This window comes from Triturus cristatus, chromosome 2_1 (genome assembly GCF_964204655.1).
Source record: "Triturus cristatus chromosome 2_1, aTriCri1.1, whole genome shotgun sequence".
NCBI lineage: Eukaryota > Metazoa > Chordata > Amphibia > Caudata > Salamandridae > Triturus > Triturus cristatus.
In genome coordinates this window covers 544,575,391-544,602,898 of record NC_140581.1, presented here as the reverse complement: position 1 = coordinate 544,602,898, position 27,508 = coordinate 544,575,391, and positions in this window count along the sequence as shown.

The following is a 27,508-nucleotide window of genomic DNA, read 5'->3' as shown; positions in this document are numbered from 1 at the left end:
AATATATTTATACATCTAACCTATATTCCTTTTAAATTCAATTTTGCGGATGCACGCTGGGTGCGTGCTGCGTAAGCGCAGGGTGCGCGGATCCCATGTGACCTGCAAAAAAAGAGATTTGATTGGTTCATTACACTTCCTGTTCTAACTATTGAAAGACCCCACCCATTTCAATCATTCTTCTTTGACTTTCTTTGGAAGAACATCTCCTTGCAGAGAAGAAGCTTTTTTGACTTAGTTTTTACTTAGTTCTAACTTTTTTTCAGAACAGATAATGACTTCAGGGCAGCAGGCATCTCCTGCATCTCCTCATATATCTGAGGATGATTTTGTGGAAGAGCCACCACCCACACCGCGTTTTTCATCTGTGGTGTGGAAATTTTTTACGTATCCTGAGGGGCAAACTAAAACCAATGCCACCTTAGTGACGTGCAAGATCTGCAAAAGAGTGCTGTATCGAGGGGATCCTAACAAGAAATACTCTTGCGGGACAGCTAGTATGATGAAGCACCTGAGGACTCTTCATCCGGTAAATCTTGCTCGGGAGGAATGCCGGAGGATGAGAGTTGCTCCTGCGCCTTCCGACTCATCGCAGCCGAGCACTTCAAGAGTGCATCCATCAGCACAAAATTTGGACATCCGTCCACAATTTAAATTTTTGAAAGTGCTCTGCACTAAATGCAACGCAATATTATGCTACGGAGAGCAGTCTATAGATCTGATCTGCCGTCGGCAAGAAAGTCACCGTTGCTAGTTTTGTTTTGTTTTTTCCCCTGAAGTTCATTGTTTTTTTCCTCCTGTTCTGTTTTTTCCTTTTTTTTTGCAGAACAACCAAACAAATTTAAAAATTGTTCAGAAAACCACCCCAAAAAATATAAAAGAAGAAAGAAGAAAAAAAAAGTTCTTGTAAGAACTAACTTTCCTGGTTTAAAAAAAGAGCTATATTTGTTTGTTTGTGTGTGAAAGTTTAGATCAATCAATCAATGTATGTGTAGTATGTAATTGACTGAATGAATGCATTAGTAGCGTATGGTGAATGTATAAGTGCAGAACTATGAGGAAGTGCTGCAGCATCACACAGTAACCTCTTTAACTGCAGTGTGATGTAGTACTTCCGAAGCACAGGGATGCAGCATATGTACATATATATGTTGCAAATCTATGCTTCTCTCTGCACGGCTGCTTAAACTGCAGCCATGCGAAATTTGGATGTAGAAAAAGGGTTAGTTAATGGCACAATGGGTAAAGTGGTAGATTTTGTTAATTATCAGAAAAAATAAGGAATTTAATTTTTAAAAATTAAATTTGATCAGATTGAAGAAGTTAAAGTAATTGGTCGTTGTTCAGGTTGTTTTTTGCTTGTTAAAGATTTATATGTCCATAGGAAACAATTTCTATTTTCTCTGGCATATGCAGTGACTATTCATAAATCTCAAGGATTAAGTGTAGACAGTGCATTGGTGAACATTGGATCTACTTTATTTAAAGAGGGTATGGCATATGCTGCTTTGTCGTGAGTCAGAACATTATCTGGTTTGTTTTTGATTGATTTTGATGAAACAAAGGTTACTGCAGATGCAAACTGTGTAAAAGGTTTGCATCTGCAGTAACCTTTGTCTCATCAAAATCAATCAAAAACAAACCAGATAATGTTCTGACTCGCGACAAAGCAACATATGCCATACCCTCTTTAAATAAAGTAGATCCAATGTTCACCAATGCACTGTCTACACTTAATCCTTGAGATTTATGAATAGTCACTGCATATGCCAGAGAAAATAGAAATTGTTTCCTATGGACATATAAATCTTTAACAAGCAAAAAACAACCTGAACAACGACCAATTACTTTAACTTCTTCAATCTGATCAAATTTAATTTTTAAAAATTAAATTCCTTCTTTTTTCTGATAATTAACAAAATCTACCACTTTACCCATTGCGCCATTAACTAACCCTTTTTCTACATCCAAATTTCGCCTTAAAATTACCCGACAGTTTACACACGCATACAGTGTCTTTTCTAAATCAGCTGTTTTAGATATTTTTTTTTCTAAAGAATCCAGTTTTGTTTTCAACTTTCCTGTTAAAATAATAATAATTCCTTCATGCCCTATTTTATCGATGGCTTCCATTTTTATAATTTCTTCATTTTCCAGTTTCAATAGTTCTTCGTTGAATATGGAACACTCTCGCAGTGTTGGCATTAAACAGATCACTGATTTATTTTCAGCAATTTTCATGTACACTTTTGCAGGAAGTACATTTTCATTTGGAAAGACATTGAAAAGTAATCGACTTTCCAAAGCTTGTTTGCCATGTTTTGTAAGAATTCCAATGCTTATATCTTGAAGAATACTTCCATATTCACCATCATTTGCCTGTCGCATATTTGTTGTCAGTTCTTTGTATTCAAAATTAGTCCAAATGTTCACATTACCAACACTACCAAGAGACTTTCTGGTATCTTCATGTGCAAGTGTTTTAAATACCGGTTGTCCTTTTACCGGAGTAAGTTGCAATAGATCTCCAAAAACTATGACATGTTTTCCTCCAAATAACACGTCATACTCTGTTTTAAGAATTTGTTGCATTCTTAAATGCACAAAGGCAAGCATCAAGTTAGAGACCATGCTCACCTCATCAATAATGAGAAGTTTCATTTTCTTCAAGACTCTTGAAACTTCACAACAAGCTTCTCCAGATAGCTTGTGGTATTCCAATTTGTTCTCATGCTCTACTGGTAGCATTAGTAAACGATGTAAAGTAATTCCTTTAATGTTATATGCTGCCAACCCAGTTGGAGCAGTGCCAACACAAGACAAATGCGACTCAGTTGTTTTTTGCAGATAACTTGTAATTACTTTAATTAAGAAACTTTTTTCTGTTCCAGCTTGACCACTCACATACATTCGGATAGGTTGAAATGATGTACAAGAGCACCCTTTCTTTTCATGAAGTAATCCATGGTCAATCTGCTCTTTCACTTGTTGATATATTTGTTTCTGTTCAACATTTAGTTGTTCTTCCAAGTTTCTTAACTCTACTACATCTTCTTGAGCTTGATACATTGCTGTTTCCACCTCATTCATGGCAGTTGCTGCTTCATTTTCAACAATTGGTTGTCCTAGGGGATCTTGACTCAGTGCAGCAGAACTTTGACTGTCTTGAGAACTGTCTCTAGCAATCTCAGCTGCAATTGTAGCTTCTTGATCAATTTCATCATTCAACATTTTCACATAATTTGCAAAAGCACTGCATTCTATGCTATCTTTACAAGCATTAAATGAATCTCCAAGTAATTTCAGTTCTGAACGCCATGGTTTGAACATTTGCAAGAGGGCTAAATAGTAAAATTCCCTTTTATCAGCAGTGTCGCAACTCAGTTTCCTGATTAATTAAATTTCCTTTCCTCTGTTTCACCAGACATCCTTCAGAACCAATAACTGCATATTTTCCATCATTGATGTTCTCTGTAGTATTCCGTTTAAAAGTGTAGTTTTGCAGCTCTTCATAGAGACACATGCTCTCAAGATGATGACTTCTGTTCGGGTAATATGTGTCCAACATATTCGTTTTCAAAATATCTGTACTTTCTGGTTCTTTTTCTGCTAAATATTCAATTTCTTGAACAGATTTCAGTACCCGATTTCGCATTCCTGCAGGACCTAGACTTACCCAAATGATTCTTCTACTTTTTTAATATAGACTTGCAGATGATAACCGATCTGAACATTCATATGCTCCAATTTCACGATGCAATAACATCTTCAAACTGAAAATGTATAATTTCTTACTTAGAGTCTTCTTGTGAGAAATCTCTTCCCACATTTCTTTCAATTCCGTCTTTTCTGATTTAGTCATGTAGGACGTTACATACCAAGCGATAGCAATGGAATTGTCCGCAACATACTGAATATCCATGTTAGCATTCCACATGGATAAAATAACTGGATTGTAGTCATTTATGTATTTTGATTCTTCACTTCTTTTTAAGTTGTAGGTATTTTTCGGAGACTTTCTTGTGATAGTATGTCGCACAGCTGACATAAAACTGTTCACTCTTCCTTTGGATAATACAGGACATGGAAATCCAAAACGACATTTGGTATAGAACTTATCCTTTGACTTGTACTTTCGTCGACAGTATTTTCCACATCGATGGCTTTGGAATCGTAAGACTTGTTATTTTAAGTTTTTATGTTCTTTGCTATTGGGTACAGCACATGTGGCATAATCTTCAATGAAAGACAAAACAGTTTCATCTGAATCTGTTCCAAATTTGGGGGCGTCCTTGATCCATAACAACATATGTATATGAGGGGCACCTCTTGCTTGATACTCCTTTCTCCAAAAGAAATCCACAACTTCTCCAAGAGGAGGATTCTTTTTATTGCAGATGAAAGACATCATAGCTTCAAATCTATGATTGAAATATCTGCATACATTAACAGGATCCAATGCGCACAATTCTCCAGGTGTCTTGTATTCAATATTTTTTATATTGCAATTTGCCTCTCGAAGAAATTCAAGTAAATCATCCCAAGCATACTCAGCACAGCTTAGTGTAACAAACCATGTAGGAGTTCCCAAGTTACGTAGCATACATTTCAGTTCTCCATGACGACGGTACCAATATTCATTAGTCCCTCGCTGACATGCCAACAGATTATTCAACTGAGAATCTAAATGATCATCTCTCTGATGCTCTTTATCCATAAGATCCCTAACAGTTACATTTTGCAGATGCATTCCAGTTTTTAAAATGTGATTTACTGCATATGAAAGTCCAGACAAGTCACTTTCAAACAGAAGATGAAACATATAAGGGATACATTGTCGAAATCTTGGATCTTCTGCATATAATCTTGTTGTCCGATATTCTGATGCAGGAATCTGCACAGGACGTTCATCATATCATCCACCTTTTCCTGTTGGAAACAACTGCGGGAAATAACGAGCTTCCAAACTCTTCCCCTACACTCACGGGACTTCCTGTTGCTTTTTTCATTTGGAACAACTCAATCGTATTCCCCATCACCTCTTTGGAATGAAGTGGATGTACACTGTAATGCTCATAGATTTCATCACTACTGGATATGTCCACTTTTTCAATTTGTCCACTTAATGTTTCAGTATCTTCTGCTAAATCTATTTCTTCTTCTCCTACAAACACATTTCTATAGTACTCATTATTTTTTAACAGATACAATGATGCCTTTTGCACTTTTCTAACATCCACTAACTCTTGCCAGATTTTCTTATTCTTAGTAGGAACACCATTAACTAGAATGACTAGTGGCTCATTTTCTGCATGGTCTGCACCAATAGTTTCAATATTTTTCCTTAAGTCTAACGGTAAATATACAACTCTTCCTTTCAATCCTCTTTGCAACTCTGATGGAGGTAAATTAGCTGTTTTAGGCTCCATCCGAACAATAGCTTGAAACGGGTGAACACATTGAATGAGAATAGACTCATACGTATTTAAATCTATCAGCTCTGGAGGAATAGCAACCAACTCTAGATTATTATGAACTGCTCTAGCAGGCATTATATTCTCATCTAATTTGTTATAACAATATTTGCAAATACGCTGCTCAGAACCCAAATCAAAACAATCCTCTACCAGCAAATAAGTTGCAAATTCTATCCACTTATCATTATCTTCTATTTCACTTTTTAAATACAGATTGACACCCCTAGTCTGATTTTTATAGTGAGTTCGCCGACAACAAATACAAGAAACATTTGGTCTCTCACCTGAAATTACCTTAAATTTTGTGATTTCATCCTCAATTTTTTTTGTAATCACAGGTTCTACATTGTCTTCAACATTTTCTTCTACTAATGTCACAGTTTCTCCACTCTCTTGCTGAGGACCAAAGTAACAAAACTCAATATCCTCACAAACCTTCTTCACATCTGATACTGAGCCACGTAAAAGAGCACTGTTCAACTCATTTAACTTTAGTGCTGGACTTTTCGCATAATACAATCTTCTCACTAACTTCCTCATTTGAGTATGGTGTACTGCCAGCATCCTGAAATGGTGAAAACACTTTCACAAACTTTCCTAGAAAGACACGCCAAAGAATGACCTTGCAAACTAGTATTTTTTCTCACTCTGCAAGGGTCTAGTCCTTGCAACACCTTAAACTTTTTTTTAACACTTTTTTTTGTATATGCTCGTAAAAAACTACATAATTTATCAATAGATTCCTGTCGTACACTACAAATACTACTGCAATCCCATGTATACACAGGGGGTTTAGGACGTCTCCCTAGAACTTCATCAGCTATCACTTCTTCTGCATTTCTTTCAACCATTTTCTCTTTCTCAATTGGACAACCATCTCTAACTTCGTAACCTCTACCACTGGTGTCAACTGCAAACACTAATTTTTTGCTCTGTAAATAACTCTCTTCATTAAAGAAAGGCTCTGAACTGGAACTGTGTTTCCATTCTCCCAAAAAAATATCACAACATTTTTTTCTATTAATTACTCTTTTCCTCCTACTTTTGGCCTTCATTAAATTGATTGGTTTATCTAGTGATCGAATTCTGTTTAATACTAAAATGAATTGTTTCCCTTTTACTTCAAAAGCCTTTTCAACAATGTTTTCAATATGCTTCTTCTTTTTATAAAATAGAGCTCTCTTTTTATATTTCTTCACATCTTTCAGCAAATTATGTACTACTCTATTGTAAAATATTTTTTTTGTAACTCCTTATACTGATTTTACCTTCTTTAGCACACTTTGGGGCCGATTCCGATCCTGGAAAAATTTTCCCCATATGAATCGTTTCCGGATTTTTTCCCGTCCGAATCGTACAAGTACCGTACAAACTGGCAAGTACGATTCGCATGGGAAAAAATACATACAAATCGCATTGGGAAAATTCCCCCACACGTCCTCGGGTCGGAAAAAGTGTCCGACACGTCCCCGGACGATTTTACGTACGAATCGGAAAACTGAAGTCCGAGCGCGCAAGTACGATCCATCCCGTCCGTCCGATTGTACAACCATATGGAAAAAACACCGCACGGAGCGAACTTCAATAGCAACCATGGAGACATGTGCCCGCATACGCGCCGTCCCCCCCAGCCCCCCGTATGTACGCACCGTTCCCCCAGGCCCCCCGCGGATGTACGCACCGTCCCCCCAGCCCCCCCGCAGATGTACGCGCCGTCCCCCCACCCCACCCCGTGTGTATGGTGCGTACCCCCACCCCCGTGTGTACGGTGCGTACCCCCAGCGCTACGCGCTGGTGGTTTTACGCAATGTACATATGGGGGTGGGGGTATGCACCGTACATATGGGGGTGGGGGTACGCACCGTACATACGTGGTGGGGGTACGCACCGTACATACGGGGGTGGGGGTACACACCGTACATACGGGGGTGGGGGTACGCACCGTACATACGGGAATGGGCTGGGGGGACGGCACGTACATCCGCGGGGGGGCTGGGGGGATGGTGCGTACATCCGTGGGTGGGGGCTGGGGGGACGGTGTGTACATACGGGGGTTGGGGGGGGTACGGCGCGTACCGGTCCCCCAATTCCGCTCGCATCGCGGCGTACTTCGCTTTCCCGGCACTTTTTGGGTGCCGTAAAAATATTGCCGTCCGGACTGCTGTCGGTTCGAATAGTACTTCCTGGTTCGTGAAACGCAGCCTGAATGCGTCCCGACATCACGTCGGCACTGTTCCGGATCACATTGGTATGTATTTTTTCGTCGGTCGGTGTTTTTTACGATTCGTACGGAAATGGTGTTTCCGTGCGAATCGTACTTGCATGTTTGTAATGTTTTTTTCCCGGGTACGAGTCGGACGGAGAAAACGCTCCGACCGACGGGTCGTACCCGGTTTTTCCAGGATCGGAATTGGCCCCTTTGTCTCCTTTGACTGAATATTTCTTTTTTTGCTTTTCCTCTTATTTTGAATTTTTTTTCTAGTTAAAACATTCACAGTGGATTCAGCGTTCTGTACATTCTGTTTCCTCCTACCAACATTTTTAATAAATTGCTTTGTGATCTTACCAGAAGATTTTTTCTTTTTAGCCACATTATCTTGTACAATCAATACTTGTGGTTGACTTTTCTTCAAGTAATTCTCCTGTCTCTGTTCTTTTCTTTTTCAGGCATGATTTCTCTATTTTAACGTCACAAAACAGTATCTGTAAAAAAGAATCACAAATAAAAGTATATTAATAGCTTTCCAATTCACACTATTCTATTACTGTAAAAACACATTTTATATAAAAACTGACTAAGAAACTATAGCCATGAAGCACAAGCGTGACGATGATTAAAACACTACAAGCATAGTGCATACTACTTTGAAACAGTTTATGCCCTAAAGCCTACCTCACTAAAAGAGTACATGCTAACTGACTGAATGATTACAATACTATTAGGAAACAAACTGGGTGTGTGACAGGGTATTTCCTAGAAGTGTATGAATACTGACATGATTATTGATGGTGTGAAAGACAAGTGTGAAGTTGATTAGAGACCTACATGCATACTGGACACATGTTTCAATCCATTCATATGTTAAGGCCTGTCTCACTCCAATACTATTTGGATACTGATTAAATGATTAGAGTACTGCAAGAAGAATGCCTACGTGAGTTTATAAGTGTTCGGGTTTTGGCACAGTGAATGGATTACTCCATGGTCTTGAATGGGTCACTAGAGAACTCCAAGAGGAGTGACAGAGTATTTGCTAGAAGTGTATGAATACTGATTAGGGAATTGAAGGTGTAAAACACAAGTGTGTAGGTGGTTAGAGGACTGCATGCATATTGGATAGGCATTTGAAGCAATTCATGTACTAAGGCCTGGCTCACTGCATGAGTACTTGGGTACTGACTGAATGATTAGAGTACTGCAAAGAGAGTGCCTGGGTGAATTTATAAGTGTTTGGGTTTTGGCGCACTGAATGGATTAGTACATGGTGCTGAATGGGTCACTGGAGTAGTATAAGGAGAGTGAGAGAGTATTTGCAGGAACTGTATGAATACTGTCTGGGATATTGAAGGTTTGAAAGACAAGTATGTAGGTGGCTAGAGACCTACATCCATAATGGATAGACGTTTGAAACAGTCCATAGAGTAACACTTGGATCACTGCAAAACTACCTGACTACTGACTGAATCATTAGAGTACTACAAAAAAAAGTGACTCGCTAAATCTTTTTAAGATTTTGGATTCTAGTGCAGTGAATAGGTTAGTACTTACTGCCAAATGAGTCAGTGGAGGTGTGCAATTAAAGTGACAGAGTGTTTATTGCAGTTTATAGACACTGACAGAGAAATTGAACATCTCAATGGCAATTGTGTTAGTACTTACAGGCCTCCATGCATACTGGAAACACATTTAAATCAATCCATGTGCTAAGGCCTGCCTCACTCCATTAGTACTTAGGTACTGACTGAATGATTAGACTATTGCAAGCAGCGTACCTGGGTGAATTTACAAGTGTTTCAGTTTTGGCGCAGTGAATGCATTACTACATGGTGCTGAATAAGTCACTGGAACACTGCAAGGGGAGTGACAGGATGTTTGCTGAAAGTACATGGATACTGACTGGGGAATTGAAGCTGTTAAGGACAAGTGTATAGTATGTTAGAAGACTGCATGCATACTGCATAGACATTTGTAGCCCTCTATGTGGTAATGCATGGTTCACTACATGAGTACCTGGAAACTGACTGAATTATTAGACTACTGCTAGAAGAGTGCCTGGGTAAAACTGTTAAGTTTTTCAGTTTTGGCACAGTAAAAATATTAGTACATGGTACTGGATCAGTCACTGGATGAGTGCAAGATGAGTGACAAGATGTTTGTTGAAGTATATAGAAACTGACTAGTTAATTAAAGAAGTGAAAGACAAATGTGTAGGTGACTAGAGGCCTGTATGCATACTGCATAAGGGTTTCAAGCAGTCCATGTTGTAAGGCCTGGCTCGCTGCATGAGCACTTGGATACTGACCGAATGATAAGAGTACTAAAAAGAGAGTGGATAGAGAGAGATGCTATGTGTGTTAAGGACTTGGTTAGGCCGGGCTGAGTGTGGGGAATTTCTCCTTTAGATTTTAGTGCCCTCACACACCCTTTCAGGTGTCCTGCTTCATCATAGGGCGTTGCTCCTCGTGGGGGTGGCGCTGCAGTCCCCCACGGGCCCCGCAAGAGGGCTCTTTGTCGGAGTTCTTTTTTCGGAGACGCCGCAGTTGTGCATGTGGGTGTGTGGGTATGTCTATAAGGGATGTGAGTGGTGCGTTAAAATAGCTGGGTAGAAACCAAGACCTTTATTCGCGGCTCTATCCAGCATGAATTAAAAATGATCCTGGAGGTCCTCAAGAACAAATATAATGAGGGCAGATATAAAAATTATTCCGCAACTCTCAGGATATGTGAGTGAATGGGGGTGTGAAAATTCAAAAGAATAAGGTCAACATGTTTCGCGCATATGAATAGGTCCTTAAGGGATCCGATTGCGCTTCGTCAGGACCAAAGAAAATAAGTGGGTCAGAAAAGTAAATGAAAAAATGAAGGTTCCAGAGAAAGTAGGGTACTGTGAACCAAATTTACCTTTATAGTTAGGGGAATTGCGTCGTTGCGCTTATAGGTGCTCCTTCTTAAAGGGAAACCTAAACCCAACCCTCCGAGTTGAAAGGGAAGGGATCCGTCAGCGGTTCGGATGAGGCGAGCAATGAAAAAGTGTTCAGTCGCCTGCAGGGTGATAACCTACCCCTCCTCCGTAACACGCCAACCGCTGACGGATCCCTTCCCTTTCAACTCGGAGGGTTGGGTTTAGGTTTCCCTTTGAGAAGGAGCACCTATAAGCGCAACGACGCAATTCCCCTAACTATAAAGGTAAATTTGGTTCACAGTACCCTACTTTCTCTGGAACCTTCATTTTTTCATTTACTTTTCTGACCCACTTATTTTCTTTGGTCCTGACGAAGCGCAATCGGATCCCTTAAGGACCTATTCATATGCGCGAAACATGTTGACCTTATTCTTTTGAATTTTCACACCCCCATTCACTCACATATCCTGAGAGTTGCGGAATAATTTTTATATCTGCCCTCATTATATTTGTTCTTGAGGACCTCCAGGATCATTTTTAATTCATGCTGGATAGAGCCGCGAATAAAGGTCTTGGTTTCTACCCAGCTATTTTAACGCACCACTCACATCCCTTATAGACATACCCACACACCCACATGCACAACTGCGGCGTCTCCGAAAAAAGAACTCCGACAAAGAGCCCTCTTGCGGGGCCCGTGGGGGACTGCAGCGCCACCCCCACGAGGAGCAACGCCCTATGATGAAGCAGGACACCTGAAAGGGTGTGTGAGGGCACTAAAATCTAAAGGAGAAATTCCCCACACTCAGCCCGGCCTAACCAAGTCCTTAACACACATAGCATCTCTCTCTATCCCCTTTCTTTAGGAACAGCTACCCTCTCTAATTTAAAACGTGACTCTGAGGGAGCATGGGTACTGGACCTATTTTCTAATTACGCTCCCGGTCCCCCCCTCTCCTTGTTGATGATTTACTAAAAAGAGAGTGCCTGAGTGAATTTATAAGTGTTTGGGTTTTGGCAAAGTGAATGGTTTAGTATATGCTACTGAATGGGTCACTAGAGGAGTACATGGGGAGTAACAGAGTGTTTGCTTGAAGTGTATGAATACTGACTGTGGAATTAAAGGTGTGAAAGAGAACTGTGTAGATGGTTAGAGGACTGCATGCATAGTGGATAAGCATTTGAATCAATGCATGTGCTAAGGCCTGCCTCACTTAGTTACTACTTGAATATTAACTGAATGTTTACAGTACTGCAAGGACACTTCCTGGGTGATTACATAAGCAATAACTGCCTTCTAATTCTAACAAAACTTGAGAACAGGAAAGTTTTTAAGCAGTTATGCATATTCAAACATATGAAGTACCCAAATGCTTCTCTCACAGTGGTTCCCAAATACACACAGACTCACAGTGTGATTCTAGACGAGCAACACTATCTCTAGGAGTTTACCAAAACTCATTCATTACTGTGGAAGGGGTAAGGGTACTGTACACAACCTACATATTTCAGTACTACACTTTACTGTCAATGCCTGTCTCATTTTATCAATGCATAAGCAATGACTGGCTTCTAATGCTACTAAAACTTGACAACATTGCAGGTTTTAAAACAGTTATCTGTCAGCAAATACATGATGTTCCCAAATGCTTCTCTCACAGTGGTTCCCAAATGCACACAGACTCACAGTGTGATTCTAGACAAGCAACACTATCCCTAGGAGATTACCAAAACTCATTCACTACTGTGCAAAGAGTAAAGGGACTGCACACAAACTACATATTTCACGACTCCAGTTTAGTGTCAAAGCGTAACTCATTTTATCAAAGCATAAGTAAAGACTGGCTTCTAATGCTACTAAAACTTGACAACATGGCAGGCAGTGGTTCCCAAATGCACACAGACTCACAGTGTGATTCTAGTCAAGCAACACTATCCCTAGGAGTTTACCAAAACTCATTCACTACTGTGCAAGGGGTAAGGGAACTGCACATAATCTACATATTTAAGTACTGCACTTTAGTGTCAAAGCCTAACTCATTTTATCAAAGCATAAGCAAAGACTAGCTTCTAATGCTACTAAAACTTGACAACATGGCAGGTTTTAAAACAGTTATCTGTCAGCAAATACATGATGTTCCCAAATGCTTCTCTCACAGTAGTTCCCAAATGCACACAGACTCACAGTGTGATTCTATACAAGCAATACTATCCCTAGGAGTTTACCAAAACTCATTCACTACTATGAAAGGGGTAAGGGGACTGCACACAATCTACATATTTCAGGACTCCACTTTAGTGTCAATGCCTGACTCATTTAATCAAAGCATAAGCAAAGACTGGCTTCTAATGCTACTAAAACTTCACAACAATACAGGTTTTAAAACAGTTATCTGTCAGCAAATACACGATGTTACCAAATCCTTGTCTCACAATCCTTACCCAAATGCACACAGACTCACAGTGTGATTTTAGGCAAGCAACACTATCATAGGAGTTTACCAAAACTCATTCAGTAGTGTAGAAGGCGTAAGAGTACTGTACACAATCTACATATTTAAGTACTGCACTTTAGTGTCAAAGCCTGACTCATTTTATCAATCCATAAGCAAACACTGGCTTCTAATGCTACTAAAACGTGACATGACAGGTTTTAAAACAGTTATCTGTCAGAAAATACATGATGTTACCAAATGCTTCTCTCACATTAGTTCCCAAATGCACACAGACTCACAGTGTGATTCTAGACAAGCAACACTATCCCTAGGAGTTTACCAAAACTCATTCACTACTGTGCAAGGGGTAAGGGGACTGCACATAATCTACATATTTAAGTACTGCACTTTAGTGTCAAAGCCTAACTCATTTTATCAAAGCATAAGCAATGACTGGCTTCTAATGCTACTAAAGGTTGACAATATGGCAGGTTTTAAAACAGTTATCTGTCAGCAAATACATGATGTTCCCAAATGCTTCTCTCACAGTGGTTCCCAAATGCACACAGACTCACAGTGTGATTCTAGACAAGCAACACTATCCCTAGGAGATTACCAAAACTCATTCACTACTATGGAAGAGGTAAGGGGGCTGCACACAATCTACATATTTCAGGACTCCACTTTAGTGTCAATGCCTGACTCATTTAATCAAAGCATAAGCAAAGACTGGCTTCTAATGCTTCTAAAACTTGACAACAATACAGGTTTTAAAACAGTTATCTGTCAGCAAATACATGATGTTATCAAATCCTTGTCTCACAATCCTTACCAAATGCACACAAACTCACAGTGTGATTTTAGGCAAGCAACACTATCATAGGAGTTTACCAAAACTCATTCAGTAGTGTAGAAGGCGTAAGAGTACTGTACACAATCTACATATTTAAGTACTGCATTTTAGTGTCAAAGCCTGACTCATTTTATCAATCCATAAGCAAACACTGGCTTCTAATCCTACTAAAACTTGACAACATGACAGGTTTAAAACAGTTATGTGTCAGCAAATACATGATGTTACCAAATGCTTCTCTCACAGTGGTTCCCAAATGCACACAGACTCACAGTGTGATTCTAGACAAGCAACACTATTCCTAAGAGTTTACCAAAAGTCATTCACTTCTGTGCAAGGGGTAAGGGGACTACACACAATCTACATATTTAAGTACTGCACTTTAGTGTCAAAGCCTAACTCATTTTATCAAAGCATAAGCAAAGACTAGCTTCTAATGCTACTAAAACTTGACAACATGGCAGGTTTTAAAAAGTTATCTGTTCGCAAATACATGATGTTCCCAAATGCTTCTCTCACAGTGGTTACCAAATGCACACAGACTCACAGTGTGATTCTATACAAGCAACACTATCCCTAGGAGTTTACAAAAACTCATTCACTACTATGGAAGGGGTAAGGGGACTGCACACAATCTACATATTTAGGTACTGCACTTTAGTGTCAATGCCTGACTCATTTAATCAAAGCAAAAGCCATTACCGGCTTGTAATGCTACTAAAACTTTACAACATGAGAGGTTTTAAAACACTTATCTGTCAGCAAATACATAATATTAGCAAATGCTTCTCTCACAATCCTTACCCAAACGCACACAGACTCACAGTGGGATTTTAGACAAGCAACACTATCCTAGGAGCTTACCAAAACTCATTCACTAGTCTAGAAGAGGTAAGGGTACTGCACACAATCTACATATTTAAGTACTGCATTTTAGTGTCAAAGCCTGACTCATTTTATTAATGCATATGCAAAGACTGGCTTCTAATGCTACTAAAAGTTGACAACATGGAAAGTTTTAAAACAGTTATCTGTCAGCAAATACATGATGTTCCCAAATTCTTCTCTCACAGTGGTTCCCAAATGCACACAGACTCACAGTGTGATTCTAGACAAACAGCACTATCCCTAGGAGTTTACCAAAACTCATTCACTACTGTGCAAGGGGTAAGGGGACTGCACACAATCTACATATTTAAGTACTGCACTTTAGTGTCAAAGCCTAACTCATTTTATCAAAGCATAAGCAAAGACTGGCTTCTAATGCTACTAAAACTTGACAACATGGCAGGTTTTAAAACAGTTATCTGTCAGCAAATACATGATGTTTCCAAATGCTTCTCTCACAGTAGTTCCCAAATGCACACAGACTCACAGTGTGATTCTATACAAGCAACACTATCCCCTGGAGTTTACCAAAACTCATTCACTACTATGGAAGAGGTAAGGAGACTGCACACAATCTCCATATTTTAGGACTCCACTTTAGTGTCAATGCCTGACTCATTTAATCAAAGCATAAGCAAAGACTGGCTTCTAATGCTACTTAAACTTCACAACAATACAGTTTTCAAAACAGTTATCTGTCACCAAATACACAATGTTACCAAATCCTTGTCTCACAATCCTTACCCAAATGCACAGAGACTCACAGTTTGATTTTAGGCAAGCAACACTATCATAGGAGTTTACCAAAACTCATTCAGCAGTGTAGAAGGCGGAAGAGTACTGTACACAATCTACATATTTAAGAACTGCACTTTAGTGTCAAAGCCTGACTCATTTTATCAATCCATAAGCAAACACTGGCTTCTAATGCTACTAAAACGTGACATGACAGGTTTTAAAACAGTTCTCTGTCAGCAAATACGTGATGTTACCAAATGCTTCTCTCACAGTGGTTCCCAAATGCACACAGACTCACAATTTGATTCTAGACAAGCAACACTATCCCTAGGAGTTTACCAAAACTCATTCACTACTGTGCAAGGGGTAAGTGGACTGCACATAATCTACATATTTAAGTACTGCACTTTAGTGTCAAAGCCTAACTCATTTTATCAAAGCATAAGCAATGTCTGGCTTCTAATGCTACTAAAGCTTGACAACATGCCAGGTTTTAAAACAGTTATCTGTCAGCAAATACATGATGTTCCCAAATGCTTCTCTCACTTTGGTTCCCAAATGCACACAGACTCACAGTGTGATTCTAGACAAGCAACACTATCCCTAGGAGTTTACCAAAACTCATTCACTACTATGGAAGAGGTAAGGGGACTGCACACAATCTACATATTTCAGTACTCCACTTTAGTGTCACTGCCTGACTCATTTAATCAAAGCATACGCAAAGACTGGCTTCTAAAGCTACTAAAACTTGACAACAATACAGGTTTTAAAACAGTTATCTGTCAGCAAATACACGATGTTACCAAATCCTTGTCTCACAATCCTTACCCAAATGCACACAGACTCACAGTGTGATTTTAGGCAAGCAACACTATCATAGGAGTTTACCAAAACTCATTCAGTAGTGTAGAAGGCGTAAGAGTACTGTACACAACCTACATATTTAAGTACTGCACTTTAGTGCCAAAGCCTGACTCATTTTATCAATCCATATACAAACACTAGCTTCTAATCCTACGAAACCTTGACATCATTACAGGTTTAAAACAGTTATGTGTCAGCAAATACATGATTTTACCAAATGCTTCTCTCACAGTGGTTCCCAAATGCACACAGACTCACAGTGTGATTCTAGACAAGCAACACTATTCCTAAGAGTTTACCAAAACTCATTCACTACTGTGCAAGGGGTAAGGGGCTACACACAATCTACATATTTAAGTACTGCACTTTAGTGTCAAAGCCTAACTCATTTTATCAAAGCATAAGCAAAGACTAGCTTCTAATGCTACTAAAACTTGACAACATGGCAGGTTTTAAAACAGTTATCTGTTCGCAAATACATGATGTTCCCAAATGCTTCTCTCACAGTGGTTTCCAAATGCACACAGACTCACAGTGTGATTCTATACAAGCAACACTATCCCTAGGAGTTTACAAAAACTCATTCACTACTATGGAAGGGGTAAGGGGACTGCACACAATCTACATATTTCAGTACTCCACTTTAGTGTCACTGCCTGACTCATTTAATCAAAGCATAAGCAAAGACTGGCTTCTAATGCTACTAAAACTTGACAACAATACAGGTTTTAAAACAGTTATCTGTCAGCAAATACACGATGTTACCAAATCCTTGTCTCACAATCCTTACCCAAATGCACACAGACTCACAGTGTGATTTTAGGCAAGCAACACTATCATAGGAGTTTACCAAAACTCATTCAGCAGTGTAGAAGGCGTAAGAGTACTGTACACAATCTACATATTTAAGTACTGCACTTTAGTGTCAAAGCCTGACTCATTTTATCAATCCATAAGCAAACACTGGCTTCTAATGCTACTAAAACGTGACATGACAGGTTTTAAAACAGTTCTCTGTCAGCAAATACGTGATGTTACCAAATGCTTCTCTCACAGTGGTTCCCAAATGCACATAGACTCACAGTGTGATTCTAGACAAGCAACACTATCCCTAGGAGTTTACAAAACCTCATTCACTACTATGGAAGGGGTAAGGGGACTGCAAACAATCTAAATATTTAAGTACTGCACTTTAGTGTCAATGCCTGACTCATTTAATCAAAGCATAAGCCATGACTGGCTTGTAATGCTACTAAAACTTGACAACATGAGAGGTTTTAAAACACTTATCTGTCAGCAAATACATAATGTTAGCAAATGCTTCTCTCACAATCCTTACCCAAATGCACATAGACTCACAGTGTGATTTTAGACAAGCAACACTATCCTAGGAGTTTACCAAAATTCATTCACTAGTCTGGAAGAGGTAAGGGTACTGCACACAATCTACATATTTAAGTACTGCACTTTAGTGTCGAAGCCTGACTCATTTTATTAATGCATATGCAAAGACTGGCTTCTAATGCTACTAAAACTTGACAACATGAGAGGTTTTAAAACAGTTATCTGTTAGCAAATACATGATGTTCCCAAATGCTTCTCGCACAGTCGTTCCCAAATGCACACAGACTCACAGTGTGATTCTAGACAAACAACACTATCCCTAGGAGTTCACCAAAACACATTTCCTAATCTACGAGTACTACATTTTAGTGTTCAAACATGACTCATTTTGCAAATTCATAAACAATCACTGATTTCTAATTGTACCAAAATATAAAAACAGCACAGTTATCTGTCTGCAAACACATGAAAAACACAAATGCTTATCACAGAATGGTTTCTACATGCACCCACACTGTCAATAAGATTGTAGACAAAAAAAGTACTCCCTAGACTTTAGCAGGAGAAATACATTAGTGTGATTAAAATCAAAATAGACTACATACATCCCCTCACAATTAAATAACTCACCATTCAAGTTGTTTTTTGTAGATTAAGAAGTATATCAGTCACACACCAGATATCAGTCACACACCAGATTTTCTTATACAGAATCTCTGCACTGCGCACCTGTCAGCAAAACCAAAGAATGGCAAAGTTTCCCTCTCATTTTCCACACATATACATGTAAACATCAAATCACATTCCTTCTTACATAAATTCAAAAGCAAACACACATTTCCATTAGTTAAACATTTTAACCCTTTCCAAATGACATAAATTTGAACCCTACCTCCATTCTGCCTTCTGCCTGTTACCATAGCAGCAGGTCAGAAGTTCAGCACACAATGTTGCTAATCATAACAGCAAGTGTGCTTGACTTTTCAACATATCAGCTCATCATATATAATGTTCCTTTCACACACTTTTTGTTAACCAATAAGAATCATGCGTTTAAAAAACAGAAACATGCACCCTACCTTTCAGTGTAGAAGGTTGTCAAAGAACCAATGATTTCTTGTCTTTTTTCAAAACTGCATCTTAGCCACCATTTTAGAAAAATCTTACTTTTCAAACTGCCATTTCATTTGCAGAGACCATCTGAGTGCATCCAGACCTCCCTTCAAGATGCTTAGAGTGTGGATTGTGAGACACAGCTATATTTTCTGGAGCCAAAGGTACGCAGAAAACAAAGGCATCCACAAAGACCTAGGTTTGCCAAATGTAGACATTAAATGGATTGGACAGAGAGGGTTAAAGTGGCACCAATTGATGCCATTGGTAAAAACCTTTATGCATATCCAACACCCTGACCTCATAATAGTGCACTGTGGTGGTAATGACCTAGGCAGTTTGACTGGGGTAGGTCTGGAAATGCTTATGAAGGGCACCTTTGCAGAATTGTTTTCACTTTTTCCCAAAACTGCCTTTGTGTATTCTAACATATGCCAAAGGCAGAAGTGGAACTGGTCCAATCATTTTTGTCTACAAATTGAGAAAGCTAGGAAACATGTGAATAAATCTGTTTCTGCTTTTCTCCGAGACTATAGAATGGGGTCCATTTACAACAACAATCTGCGCTTTGATATGCAAGAGATGTATAGGAGAGATGGAGTACACTTTACTGATGAAGGAAACAGAGTCTTCCTCAACAAATTTAGACTCTGTATAGGTACTTACTTATAAGTACCAAAATCTCTCAATGAACACAACGGCTCTTTTTAGAGCCACTCAAGAACATAACACTTAAGCTAGATGTTTATCTCCCAAAAATTGCATTTTTTTCCCTTGGATCCGCGCACCCAAAGTGAGAGGAACCGCGCACCCAACGCGTTAGGATGCGCGACTCCTAATTTTACCGTAAAAAAAAAAATAGCCTCAATCACTAATTTTTATTATCCCCGGGGACCCCATCCCCTGGGGCTTATAAAAAAACGTTGGAGACCGTGGGGGGAGCCCCAACGCCCCCACGGTCCCAGCCGGCTCCCAGCGTCCTTCGGGAGACGGCATTTCTTTTCCACATGGGGAGCAGCTGACATGCAGCTCCCCGTGTGAAAAAGCAATATCGTTTGGATTTTGAAAGAGAGAGCAGGACCTGCTCGCTCTTTCAAAATCCTAGCGAGGTTTGGTATGTGAGGGCGGGAGACACCCGCCCTCTCATAGCAAACAACAGTGTCCTGGGGTGGGCACCCCAGGACACTCTAGGAGCCGGCCCTGGAGGGTGGCGGTCCCCAGGGCCCCCGAGGGCTCCAGGAGGGGGGCCACACAGCCCCCCTCCCCTATTAATATATAAACATTTTGCCCCCGTTATTTGGGCCACCCGGGGGCTAATTATTAACGAAGCGCGGAAGCCCGCGCTTCGGGGTTTTAAAAAAAATTTCGTCCGGATCCGCGCACCCTGCGTGCATTTTGCCGATTTAAAAAAAAAAAAGGGGGCCCCAGGGGGTCCTTCTGGGACCCCCTGAGCAACACTTGAGGGTCATAGAATTTCTACCCTGCCCCCTTTATATGTTTTAAACCCTTATTCCCCTTACTTCTTCAGCCTCGCTTCTACCGAGGCACAAAACGGCTGCCAACAGTTCCTGGTTTCGAATGTAGACAGACACTCGACAGCCAATTAGCATTCAGCGCGTGATTAGGAGGGTGCACGCTCGGTTCGGGGAGGGTGCGCTTAGGGTGGGCGGATCCTCTGAGGCCATAGATATATATGTACTTTTAACTCTAATTTTCTCAGGAACTACTGAACGGATTTACACCATTTAAGCAAAAGGCACGAGTCTGAACTGAGGACTTCCTCTTTGCCAAATTTGGTGTAATTCCGTTCAGCAGTTCGGGCTGTAGCTGCGTCAACAGGTCCTATGGGAAAATGCATGGGGAAAACGCGTTTTGGGACCCCCCTTTTTTCTCGGCCCCTGCTTGACGAATCACCGTGAAATTTTCAGGATAGGAGCGGACCGGAGCTGGCCAAAAGTTTGGAAGATTTCGCGAAGATTCGTTAACCGCCGCCAGACTTATTGGGAATAGAATGTTGCAGATTTCCTATGGAAAATAGGTCCTAACTATAACTACCTACTGGCGACCACCAGTAGGTAATACACATATATATATATATATATATATATATATATATATATATATATATATATATATATATATATATATATATATATATATATATATATATATATATTTATTTAAAAACCGGACACCAATTGCAGTCTCAGAAATAAATTGGGTTTGTAACCTGCACCATCGGAGTGGCGTCTTCGTGTTCAGAGGCACTTTGTTGTTGATATATATATATATATACACATACATATATTTGGCAAGTGTTTAATAGAGTCAAATATTGGTATCAAGGGGTTTTGATGACATAACAAACCACAAGGCTGTTAGCTCAGTGGCTTGTAAATGTCACCAGAACCACAAATGGCAATAAAGGACCATATCACAATTGTAACCCCTTATGTATTTTTTTATATTACCTGTTTATTTTGGGTACTTAGCTTGAATAAAACAGATTTATTCAAAGTGTGTGACTTGGAGCTGGGAGGGGAGGCACACACCAACACCAGAAAACTGACTCTGGGGTACAAACAATGACACATGGCCCCTAACAAGTGTACACTAACAATGCAACATTGACATTTGGACACTAACATGGCGAGAAAAGTAGACTGCCACTACGATACTAACAAGGGGACACTAACACAAATAGGTATTGTCATTGGGATAATGCCGCAGGTAAATCAACATTAAGAATAGGGTACTTGCACAGGAGACACTTAAACAAGAGCACCAATACTGCCATGGGAACAGTGATACTGGAGTGCTGACATGGGACACAGTGACTAATGCTGGGACACTGGCATGGGGGAGTTCACTGGGACACTGACACTAGGACACAATACCAGTTTGCGACACTGACTGGCTGGACAAGACATTAGTAAACTGAAATATATTTACTGACAGGTGTCGCTGATACAAAGACACTAACATAGCATAGAGACATTGACACTGGAATATTGCCACTGGGACACAGATACTAGAAAACTGACAAAGTGACAACAACACTGACATGGGGATTTTTACGTGGGACAGTGGAACTGGTACAACGACACAGGTCACAAACTTGACACGAAGTCACTGATTTAGTGGCATCAACTATGAAACTGGGAACCCCTGCTATAGGGGCACCATCGATCACAGTACAACACTGATACAAGGATGCAGTCACTGGAACACAGGTGCAGGTGGCAACACTGGAATGCTGATGGGGCGCAAACATCAATAGTTGGACAATGGTAAGGGCAGGTCAGTGACACTGAGATTGAAAAGGGGGTGTTAGAAAACTCACACTAAAATACTGATGCTGGGACACAAAACCAGAACACTCACTAGAGGGATACAATATTGTGGTACTGATCTGTGGTTGCTGATATGGGTCACTGTCACTTGGATACTGACATGGAAAAAGAAACATAGGGACACAGCCATTGCTACTGACACTGGGCACTGCAAGGGGTTACTGCCATAGTAACACATTCAAAAGAACAGGTAGGGGGACATTGATCCTGGGACAGTGAGGCTTTGGCACTGACGCTTGGTAGACAGAGAAAAACGGGCACTGAACTTGACACTGGAACACTGATGGGGGAACAAACAGAGGGATACAGACTCATAAGTACCAAAACTGACATTGGGACACTTACCCAGGAACGCTGAGAAGTCCACAAATACTAATGCTGAGTCACTGACACAAGGACACTGGCAATGGGACAATGATGAGGGATGCCACAACACATGGATACTAACATGACACTGGGCACCAGCATGAAGGCCCTGACTGTGTATCGCTGGCACTAGAGCACACACTTAATCTGCCCACACTGTTCAGCGCTGACACTTTTCTATCTTTAACCAGGGTGAGTTATTTCAAAACACACAATTTCACTATGTACTCACTGCACAATTCTTCAACCCTTCATGTATTGTACTTCACGCAAGCACACACACCCAGAACATGCTGTCCTGTACCCGCACTGCACAGCACTACATCTCTCATGTAATATATTCCTCTAAGGCATACATACACCCCTCACATGTACTAACTACGAATGTACTGCACAGTACTGCACCATCCTTTTACTGTACCCATTCCAGGTACACAAACAACTAAAGCAAAGTCACTACTCGTGTGCTATGCAGCACTTCACATCTGCCTGATGTAGGCCAAGGGTGAGTAAAGCACACAATAGCAGAACCTTTAAAAAGGTGCGCCTGTCGGCCTCACTCCATTGACACAGGGTAAAAAGGCCCTGTTCAGATAAGCTGCATGCTATGCTGCCACCACCACACTTGGGCTGCTTAACTGCTAGGTGCTAGCCCTCTACCACTATGAGCATAGAGCTTTGGCTGCCCCTCCCAGTCCAACAAGACTGCAGTCCATGAGATAGGCCTTCGTCATGGTGCAACTGAATATTCTGTGTTGCCTATGACAAAAAAATTAACATTAGGGATCCAGACAACAGAACATTTGGGCATTTCGTGCAGGGGTACATGCCTCTTACTGTACAGAGGACACCTTAGCACCAAGAGGGCATAACATTGGCAATTGCAGTTCATCACCAATATTTCAAACGTTTTATTTTTGAGACAATAAAGCAGTCTTTAATTGTCAAAGCAAAATAATTCCTGTAAATGTAGGTGAAAGGTTATATGACTACCCAGGCCTATATTAGGGTACATTCCGAATAATAACAATAGATGATCATCTGCCTGGCTAGTTGTAGCTCCTTTTGACAAGTAGAAGATGTTGAAGCTTTCTGAAATATGCCCAAGTTCCTGCAACAACCTATGCTTAAATTGTCTTCCTGTTCTGCTCACTGTATCATCGAGGTCTCTCTTGTAGGAGCCAGATTCGGTTAGTACAGTGCTGACTGACAGTGGGATCACATTGTTGTATGCATCATGTCTGTGTACTCTCACATGTGACAATGCGTTTAGAACTGCCTTTAAAACTCATTCAGATATTATCAATTATTGTTACTAAAATGTGCGTGCAAAGGCAGCTTTTGCCATACATTTCCCCAAAGGTGCCTTGATGGAGAATGCAAAATTTCTTAGCTATCATGAAGGAAATTTTCAATTCAATTAAGGACGTGGAGGCGAGGATTATGCTTATGTCTTTCTCATTTTATTGCTCAGTAGCCTTAACCAGAAACAACAAAGACTACAAATCCCATGAGCCATGGCAGTAATGGCAGTCTCATATAAACAACATCAAGGAACAGCGCTTCCTCTTTCTGATCAGATCCTGAAATAAAAGGAACAGTGTCAACATTTGATAACAAATTGTCATCCCTGCAATAGAACGTCTATGAAGTAAGTCAATCAGAAATCAACAATAAAAGATCACATAACAATTTACAAATCCAACACAAGCATCTCCCCAGAACTCTCAAGTTCAATACTTTGAGATAATTGAAGCTTCCCAACATCGAGGGAGGGTAGGAATTACAATTACACTGGGTGGGATAATCCTCGCCTCGGCGTCTTTAATAGAATTTAAACTTCCCTTCACGATAGCTAGGAAATTTTGCATTCTTTCTCAGGACCGGAGGCTCGGATTATGCTAGATCAAAGCTGATCGACAACCATAGAAGCCATGCCCAAGATAGGTTTAAAATAAAAGGTCTTAAAGTTGGAGTCTGAGGACCAATCCACTGCTTTAAGGATGTCCTCCAAGCGCCTTTCAAGGGCAAAGGCTTTCAAAGCCATGGCACCGAAAGCTGAAGTATCAATACCCGCTTCCTGGAGCACCCAGCGGGCAATTGTAGTGGCTGTCACAGCTTTGAAAGGCTTCTTGAGTGAAAGAAAATGTTGTGATACCCCTGGTGATCTGTATTCCTCTTTCATCATCTTGTATTTCCTTAGACATCGCAGGACACACAACTTCGGGTGACCTAGGAAGGCCGGATAGTGAACCACTCTGGTGTTAGACTTTGTACGTTGCGCCACTGTGAACATCACCCCTTCCGGTGTGAACATCCGCGCTGACACCTCCAAGGCTCGGACGTCCGATACTCGCTTGCACGAGATCATGCAAAGAAGCATCGCCAACTTACCTGTCATTTCCTTACGGGAAAGGAATTGATTATCCCTCCAAGATTGTAGCAGACGGAGCACCTTATTAACATCCCACAAAGTGGAGTACTTCGGACGGGGAGGGAACAAGAGACGTATGTCCTTCAGGAATCTACAGACTAGGGGATGTTCCCCTACCGGAACCTCGTGAATGGGCAAGGGGCCTGCTGAAATCGCAGATCTACTCGCGATAATCGAGCTGTAGGCTAGGCTCTGATCCACTAACTCGGATAGGTAGTTGACCACATGGATCCCATCAGCCCCCACGGGATCCAAACCCCGTCACACACACCAGCGAGACCACTTTCTCCAAGATGACTGATAGCGTTTGACTGTAGATTCAGCCCATGCCTTCCTGATAAGGGACGAAGCTCTTGCCAAAAGGCCCGGGACCTCCCAACGTCCCCTGTAATCCTCCAACCCATGAGATGGAGGCTGCCCTCTCGAACTAGAGGGTGCAAGTTGCCCTGAGCATCTGTCAGAAGATGAGGAGTCCGGTAAAGTAGGATTGGAAAATCCATAGAAAGTTTCAGAAGAAGTGGATACCAGGCTTGAGATTTCCAATGCTGCGTCACTAGAATTACCTCCGCCTTCGGCCTCCGGACTAAAACCGCGAGCCTGGGAATCATGGCGAATGGTGGAAACGCATTACTACGGAATAGTGTCCTATCCTGCAAGAAGGAATCCGTCGCCTCCACCAGGGGGTCTGGATGCCAGCTGAAGAAACGGGGAAACTGAAAGTTGGGACGTAATGAAAAGAGGTCCACTTGACATGGGCCCCACCAAGCCGTCAGTCTCCGGAGGAGAGATAGATCCAGCGTCCAAGCGCTGTAATCCTGTAGATGTCTGGAAAACCAATCTGCCGTCTGGTTGAGGAAACCCAGAAGGTATTCTGCCGTGACCACCAGATTGTGGGTCAGGCAGTGTTCCCAGAACTCTTTGGCCAAATCTGCCAAAAGCTTGGACCGAGTACACCCTAGTTGATTGATATATCTCACTGCCGAGATATTGTCCATCTTTAGAAAGATGGCGCAGGAGACCTTGTTGGCTGCTAGGCTGCAAATCACGAAGGATCAATTGCTTAGAGCTAGAAACTCTAAGCAATTGATGTGTAACGATTGCTCGTGCTCTGACCAGTGCCTGCCTGCAGTAACATCTCAACAACTGGCGCCCCCCACAAGTGACTGGCATTCGACTCGATCACCAAGTCCAGTGCTGATGCGAAAATGGCCCTCCTATTCCAGGCCTGCATGTGTGTTCAAGCCACCAGGGGAGCTCTGTGTGTGCCTCTTGCGAGAAGGAGGTCTCCTGCGAATATGAGATACCGCAATGCAGGTATAGTGCCTAATAGTGCAATGGGCCTGGAAAGATTGATTGTATCGAGGATGAGAGTAGGCCGACGATCCGGGCTAGATTATGTAACGAGAACTTCTCTCTCGCTAGGGTCCGGCGCGATTCCCTGTGGATCAAATGCATTTTCCCCTGGGGTAACCTGAGACACTGCCAGACTGTATCGACCTCGAAGCTCAAGAAAGACATCTGTTGGGCCAGAACTTAAACCGATTTCTGATTGTTCAAGAGGAAACCCAGGCTCTGCAGGAGATTCTGAGCCAGTCGCAGTAGTGAGGTCAGAGTGCGTTTCACTTGGTGCATCAAAAGGATGTCGTCCAAGTACACGATGAGATGAACCCCTCCAGCCCGGAGCCATTCCATGGCCGGTCTCAGCACCTAGGGGAAGCACCAAGGAGCTGATTGTAGCCTTTGTGAAGTCCTGCATGGTATGCATGATGCATAATCCTGGGAAAGGTTCCCCTAAACCCCCTGGTAACTTTGCACCAGCCACTTTTCCTTTTGAGGTCCTTCAAATGGATTATATTGAATTGAAGAGATGCAATAATCTTAAGTATGTTTTGGTGGTTGTTTGTGCATTCAGTAAATAGGTTGAGGCCTACCTCACTAAAGATTATATGGCTATTACAACTGCAAAGGTTCTCCTGAAGAAGTTCTTTCTAGTTTCGGCTTGCCCCGAGTGATCTGGAGTGACAACGGAAGTCATTTAAATGCAAAAGTGAATCAATTGATTTGTGAGGGTCTTTATGTTAAGCAAACATTCCATGTTACCAATCATCCACAGTGAGTGGGGTTGGTTGAGAAGTAAAATGGTACTCTCAAATTGAAATTGGCAAACATTCAGGAGAAGACATGGTTACAGTGACCAGATGCTTTGCCATAAGCACTTTTGTCAACTAGAACGACAGCTCATTCTAGAACAGGATTGTCATCGTATGAGGTCATGTTTGTATGGGGCGTCCCGCGTCTTCTTCGGTTCTCTAATATTGAGTACCCTGTGTTGTTGGATTATCCTGGCCAGTTAACAGAAAGTTTACGTTCTATTCACCAACAGGTGCGTGAATCTCGGTCATCCATACCATAGGGACCTGGCCATGAAAGCCAGCCCAGCAACTATGTGCTATTGAAGAATTTTCAGCGAAAGAAATGTTTGGAGCCACGCTGGGAGGGGCCAGAGCAAGTCCTGCT